At 41.9% G+C, this 7,387-nt stretch overlaps 1 protein-coding gene across 2 annotated transcripts in view; it reads left to right on the top strand.

Annotated features, from left to right (window-relative positions):
- The window catches only part of efna4 (ephrin A4), a 113,047-nt gene that overhangs the window by 89,241 nt on the left and 16,419 nt on the right, over positions 1 to 7,387 (top strand). The window lies entirely within an intron of this gene.

Genomic DNA, 7,387 nt, shown 5'->3' with positions numbered 1-7,387 from the left:
CCTACTGTCTGTCTCTCCTACACTGTCCGTCTCTCAGCTGTCCTACCGTCTGTCTCTCCTACACTGTCTGTCTCTCAGCTGTCCTACTGTCTGTCTCTCCTACACTGTCTCTCCTCTTTTGATGATTGTGTGTGACGCTGTATATATAAATAGTTGTAAATAGTTGTGATATAGTGTAAATCAGGGGTCTTCAACGTTTTCAGGCCAAGGACCCCCTAGCTGAGAGAGAGATGAAGCAGGGACCCCCTACTCTATATTGTATATTGTATAAGTTGTGTTTCAGATAAACTTTTGCTGCTCTTTTTTCCCTCTACACACCTATAACTCCAAAAATAGCCGATCTACAAGCTCACAACGCCTCGCAGCGCTTGTAGATCGGCTATTTTTGGCTAAAGTTCTCCTCAGAAAAAGGAATACTAGGGTTCAAGTGGTTAAAAAAATCTTATCACACAAAGACTTGGCGGACCCCCTGTAGTAACTCTGAGGACCCCTGGTGTAAATAGTTAAGAATAGAGTGTTCTTTCCAATTATATGGAAAATATCCTCACAGCCCACCAATGGGCCCCCGACCCACATGTTGGGAACCACTGTCCCTAGATAGTATAATTGTTTTTTTTTTTATTGCTAAGGATATACACATGTTTCCTGCTGATAACTGAGCTATTATACTGACTCACTTTATGGAGCCTTTTACACACACAGTCCTTGCTGTTCGCTGGATTTACAAACTAATTGGATTGAAGAGTTCTGAAGCATTAAGGCTCTCTCTCTCTCTCTCTCTCTCTCTCTCTCTCTCTCTCTCTCTCACCTTCACTCTCGCTCTCTTTTGCTCTCTCTCTTTTCCCTTCCTTTCTCGCCCTCTCTCTCTCTCTCATCCTCTCTCTCTCTCTCTCTCTCTCTCTCTCTCTCTCTCTCTCTCTCTCTCTCTCTCTCTGTAACTCTCAAGTTCAAAGCTTCATTGGCATGACAGAGGAGAAACATGTATTGCCAAAGCAGAGCAGAAGACACGCTACAGAGATTAGTACAAATAATTAGCGATATCGCAAACACAAACATCAAATACGATAAAACGATATCAAATAAAATTACGCTGGATTCAACTCATCTTACAATAAATTGCACAAAATCTCTACGTGCGTATAAAGCCATACTTATTTGCTGTCATGCTCTTATTTTGAACACGTTGACGTCAAAACTCGACTCGACTGAAATGCTATAAAAACATCTTGTCTGGAGAATGTAAAGTCTTTCACTGAATGTCCTCATTTGTAAAGTTATTTTCTTCAAAAAGCTGAGTTATCATTCATTCATTCATAGCATGGCCATCAGCGCACCATCCAGCTTCCCCTATAGGTCAGGGGTCTTCAACGTTTTCAGCCCAAGGACCCCCTAGATGAGAGAGAAATGAAGCAGGGACCCCCGTCTATATTGTATAAAATTGTGTTTCATATTTTTCCTCTTTTTTTCCCTCTACAGTGTGGAGGGAAATCTACACTGTAATTGAATCTGCTATTTTTGGCCAAGAGAATCTACACCTATACCTCTTTGCCAAAAATAGCAGATCTACAAGCTCACAACGCCTCGCAGTGCGAGGCGTTGTGAGCTTGTAGATTTGCTATTTTCGGCTAATGTTCCCCACAGAATATGGGATGCGATCTACAAGCAAGTAAAAGTCTAGAATTAAACATTTAATTTGTGCCTTTACTCAAGTAAATGTTTAATTCTAGACTTTTACTTGTAACAGAGTATTTTTATATGCAGTATTGGCTTGTAGATTTGCTATTTTCGGCTAATGTTCCCCTCAGAATAGGGATGCGATCTACAAGCTCACAACGCCTCACAGTGCGAGGCGTTGTGAGCTTGTAGATCTGCTATTTTTGGCAAAGAGGTGTGGTGTACAAGGAAAAAAAGAGAAGACCAAGTAAAATTGTATACAATATAGAGAGGGGGTCCCTGCTTCATCTCTCTCTCTCAGCTAGGGGGTCCTTGGCCTGAAAAAACGTTGAAAGCCCCTGATCTATACCCACCCACCCACCCACCCAACTTGAACAATAGTCAATCAACTGTAGTGCATCGCTCACCAATAGTCACACACAAAGGAGGGGGGGGGGGGGGGGGGGGGGGGGTACTACTCTGTCTGAGTGAGTAAAGGTCCCAGACTGGCAGCAGCTCAGTCCTGGTCAGTGGTGGAAAGTAACTAGGTACATTTACTCAAGTACTATACTTAAGTACAATTTTGAGGTATTTGTACTTTACTTGAGTATTTCAAATTTCCAATACTTTTACTTCTACTCCACTACATCTCAGAGGCACATATTGTACTTTTCCTCCACTACATTTATTTGAAAACTTTAGCTACTAGTTACTTTACAGATATAAATTATGATATAATGAAACATACATTAACCACTTTAAACCTATTTTAAACCTAGGCTATTTGAAAATAGCAGATCTACAAGCTCACAACGCGTCGCATCGCGACGCGTTGTGAGCTTGTAGATCGGCTATTTTCAAATATTTAGTACTTTTACTTTTGGTACTTTAAGTACATTTTGATGCCAATACTTTCGTGCTTTCACTCAAGTAAATGTTTAATTCTAGACTTTTACTTGTAACAGAGTGTTTTAAATTTATATTGCAGTATTGGTACTTTTACTTAAGTAAAGAATTTGAGTTCCTTTTCCGTCACTGGTCCTGGTTAACCTCCCTCTGTAGAGCGTTTCACTTGCGTTCGCATAGTGAAAGTGGGAAAAGTGAATTGAGGTGAAAAAGGGGTGGAAAAGAGAAAAAAAAAGTGGGGAAAGTAGCGGTTGCAAAGGTCAGAATCCTTCCGCAATAATTGTGGTGAGTTTGGAGGCAATTGGAATACCAGTCTGCAGTCCAAACATGAATACACACACACGCACACATTGCCTCACATACTTACACACGTGTGCAAACACACACACACACACACACACACACACACACACACACCTCTGATTATAGATGTGGGATTGGTATCCTGACCTAAAGTTAAAATGTATCTTCTGTTAACTACAGAGATGAAGAGACCCCATGTTGCTGAACAAACACATGTGATTACTATGAGAATATACTGCAGTATAGAGCTTTAACCTTTAATATAAAGTAGTGTAATACTGTACATTGACATTTCTCCACACCGTTTGTGAGGATCAGGGACATGGATAAAGTCGGCGTAGACATGATTTATTTCTTCTCAAAGAAAAAAACCTCTCCAATCCAGATATTTCTAACGGTGCAGAAAGAAGTGAGACTCCCTGATGCCAAAGTGAACACAGCCTGCTCTTTCTCAGTGCAGTGTAAAACCCTCACTGGGATTAAAGAATAAAAACCTGGAAAACTTGTCTTTTTTTCTATCAGGCCAGGTCCCAATCTGTACGATTTGTGAAACAGCGTGAAATACTTGGCCGTGTGCCAAAAATAGCAGATTTACAAGCTCACAACGGGCCATGGAACAGTGCGCAACAAAGGATAAAACGTCCTTAAGAGAAAGACGAAAGTTAGCCAAGAGAAAGATATCGCGTGTGTGTGTGTGTGTGTGTGTGTGTGTGTGTGTGTGTGTGTGTGTGTGTGTGTGTGTGTGTGTGTGTGTGTGTGTGTGTGTGTGTGTGTGTGTGTGTGTGTGTGTGTGTGTGTGTGTGTGTGTGTGTGTGGGTGGGTGCGTGCGTGCGTGCGTGTGTACTCCCTAGGCTGGCGGGGGGAGTGTAGCGCCCAAGATCACTTAGATAATTGGCACCGGGTGAAAAAGGGTTTTGTTATAGAAAAAAAGGGAAGATTGTCATAAATGCTTTCAGTCGCAAATTCAAAGTCTTCTTTCAATCACCATGATATTTGTTTTAGTAAATAATGGTCCCATACATGTTTTACATTGATGATAAAGTAGGGTACGCCCCTATAAGGGCTTCTACTGGCTCTACTGAGTGAAGACACGCCCTCGCTGCCCTTCCAGGCAGTACTATTATTAATAGTAATAACTCAGGGGTGCACATAACTGGTGCGCAGGTGCGCATGCGCACCCAAAATAAAAAATGCGCACCACATCAGGCGACGTGAGGCGCTTTTGCGCACCAACAGCTGGGACAGGAATTTCCAAGCTTTTATTTTTTAGCAAAACTAAAAAATAAAAGCCTGGAGATCGAGGCTAGGAATTTACTTCCTGAAGCCACACTCACCCATTCACTCTAAAGCACCCGTCGGCTCCATGTACAGCCATTAGGCACAGGGGTAGAGATATGACTCGCGTCGCCTCGCATCGCATTGCCTCGCTGCGTGTACGCAGCCAGCAGCGGCTGTTAGAGGCACTCGTCACCGATGATGAACGCACCGTAATGGTGCAAAATATGCCGTGAACGTCCCAATCTGGCGGATAAAATCAGCGCAGCAGCACAGGGCACCAACCTTGGGGGCTTTATCTAACAGCGTGAGAAAAAAAAAAGGCGAAAATTCTCGCCCCCCCCCCCCGTTGACACAACTGTCCGGTGGGCACCGTGCTGAACCCCCCCCCCCCCCCCCCCCCCCCGTTGACAAAACTGTCCGGGCTGTGTGTGTGTGTGTGTGTGTGTGTGTGTGAGCCTCAGGACCAGCTGGTATCTCTCTCTCTCCCTATATCTCGCTTGCTTCTCTCTCTCTCTCTCTCTCCCCCCTATATCTCGCTTCTCGCCCCCCCCCCCCTCTCTCTCTCTCCTGGTGTAATGGACAGTAATGTTAGTCTTTCGCTTCACTGACTTGCCTGTTCTTTTTAGGAATACAGCCCAGTCACTGTGGGAATGTGTGTGTGTGTGTGTGTGTGTGTGTGTGTGCGCGTGTGCGCGGGCACATGCGTGTGTGCGTGCTAAAGCAGGAGAGAGATATGTCCCAGTTCCCATCGGTTGTGTATTTGCGTCTGTGTGAGTGTGTGTGTGTGTCTGTCTGTCTGTCTGTCTGTCTGTGTGTGTGTGTGTGTGTGTGTGTGTGTGTGTGGGGGGGGGGGTTGTTCAAATGAATCTTTCTGCATGAATCTTCAGTCACTCTTAATTAATCATCACTTTTCTTTCTTGTTATTAAACTAAACAGTAAGGGGACGCGCTAAGCGCTTGGATCAACTAAAGAGGCTTTGTGTAGCTTAGCAGGGTGTACAGACGCCTCACTGTTTTCAATGGATGGAGAGACAGAAAGAAAATGTGTCAGTAATCACACCAAGACCACATGAGAGTTTGGTCCTAATTGCCTTCATCTGACGTTCAGTTTGTTCTCTCTCGATATGACAATAATTCCCTTTCATTTAAGATTGTTTCTTTTTTTGTCTTGTGTTGTTGTTTTTTTTCTTTACTTGTTGTCACTTAACCCTTTAAAGCCCTGAGGCCGATTCTACAAAATGTCTTCTAAATCTTACCTGTTTTTTGAAAACAAAAAAAACGTATGTTGCTATGTCAGTGGTTCTCAATCTTGTTCATGTCAAGAACCCCCAAAATGTATATGTATTTGGCCATGGACCCCCATCTCAAATATGTTGTTCCAGGGACCCCCCCCCCCTCCCCAGAAGAAAAGATTTGAGTTAGAAATGTTCGCTTAAAAAATATATATATTCAAAGATTTGCACAAATTTTCACGATTTTCAAAATAGCAGATCTACAAGCTCATAGCGCTATGAGCTTGTAGATCTGCTATTTTTGAATAGCCAAAGTATAAAATAATGCTTTTTTGCTCAAATCAAAAAATGACACAGATGCTTCTCGCGGTCTTAATTATGTTAACCCTTTAAGACCAGGAACGCATCTGTGTCATTTTAGATATTAGCTATAACCATTCATTTATACTTTGCACTATTCAAAAATAGCAGATACAAAAACAAGCTTGTAGATCTGCTATTTTTGAAAAAATCTTGAACATGCGCAAATCTTTGAATACATATATTTTTTTTAAACAACATTTTTAACTCAAATCTTAGCTTCTGGAAGTCCCTGTAAAAATATATATATATATATTCAAAGATTTGCACAAATTCTCACGATTTTTCAAAACTATCAGATCTACGAGCTCATAGCGTGTTACTCGGTGCCGAACTATGAGCTTGTAGATCTGCTATTTTTTTATATATACAGCCAAAGTATACAATAACGGTTAAAGTGGTTAAAATCTAAAATGACAGATGCTTCCCTGGTCTTAATGGGTTAATGTTGTTTGTGTTAATTGCAGATCTTGCAGATCCTGATAGTTTTGATTACTTGCTGAGATTTGTGAAAGAAAAATTAGATAATAATAATAATTCTCTTTAATTATTAAAGGCAGTGTTTTTTTGTGTGTGTGTCAGGAAAGTTGATCAACAAGCTCCTGGTAGATCTGCCTCTTTCACTATCATTTAAATCCCCCACCCCCCCCCCCTCCCCCTCCCCATTTGCCTTTCCAACTGACCTCCCTGACTCCCCCCGGTGGCGCCCCAGGGGACTGCAGCCCACACTTCTTGAAATGTTGTGTGATGTTATATATTGTTGCTGTCCAGCAGAAACCTTGTATATCAAAAGTTTTGTCATCGCAGTTGTTCCAGAGTGTCACACAAAAGTAGACCTACAAGCTCATACCGCCTTGCATGGGGCTTGTAGATCGGCTATTTTCACAATTGAAATATACAAAAAAAAAAATATCATAAAAGTTTAACGATTTTTGTTCTTACAAGGTTTCCACTGTAACCCATTAAGACCGGTAACGCGTCTGTGTGTAATTTTTAGATGTCTTTGGCTATTCAAAAATAGGCAGATCTACAAGCTCGCAGCGCGGCACTCGGTGCTGCGCTACGAGCTTGTATATCTGCAGTTTGTTTTTTGAAAAATCGTGAAAATGTGTGCAAATCTTTGAATATAGATATTTTTCAAAGCGAACGTTTTTAACTCAAATCGTTGCTTCTGGGGGATTCTACAAATGTCTTCTAAATCCTAACAGTTTTATTCTTTTTAACTTATGTTGCTATATATCAGTGGTTCTCAAACATGTGAAGGACCCCCAAAATGGGACCCATTTTGGGGGATTTTTTGGGGTACAAGAGACACTGGGGAGCCAAAAAAATAAAAAAAAAATAAAAAAAAGTGAAATTCATGGTGTGTCTCCTTTAAATAGCAGTTCTACAAAGCTCACCGAGTGCCGCACTATGAGCTTGTATATCTGCTATTTCCTAATAGCCCCCAAGGCCCATTGAGCTAACAGAGCCTGCCTGCTGGTTCTGTGTTAAGGTCGGCTCCGGTCACCTGCATGTTCTTATTTCCTTTATAGAAATCAGAAATATGTTTTGTTTTTTTTGGGGGGGGGGGGGGGGGTAATATATGAGCGTAACTCCATATCAGATAAAAGAGGAGTATTATATTTCCAGCTCTTAACCTGGGGTTTGGGTTTG

The sequence above is a fragment of the Gymnoscopelus microlampas genome (genome assembly GCF_963454915.1).
Source record: "Gymnoscopelus microlampas genome assembly, chromosome: 3".
Classification (NCBI taxonomy): Eukaryota; Metazoa; Chordata; class Actinopteri; order Myctophiformes; family Myctophidae; genus Gymnoscopelus; species Gymnoscopelus microlampas.
Note: the sequence above shows the minus strand (reverse complement) of the source record. Positions and strands in the feature narration are given on the sequence as shown.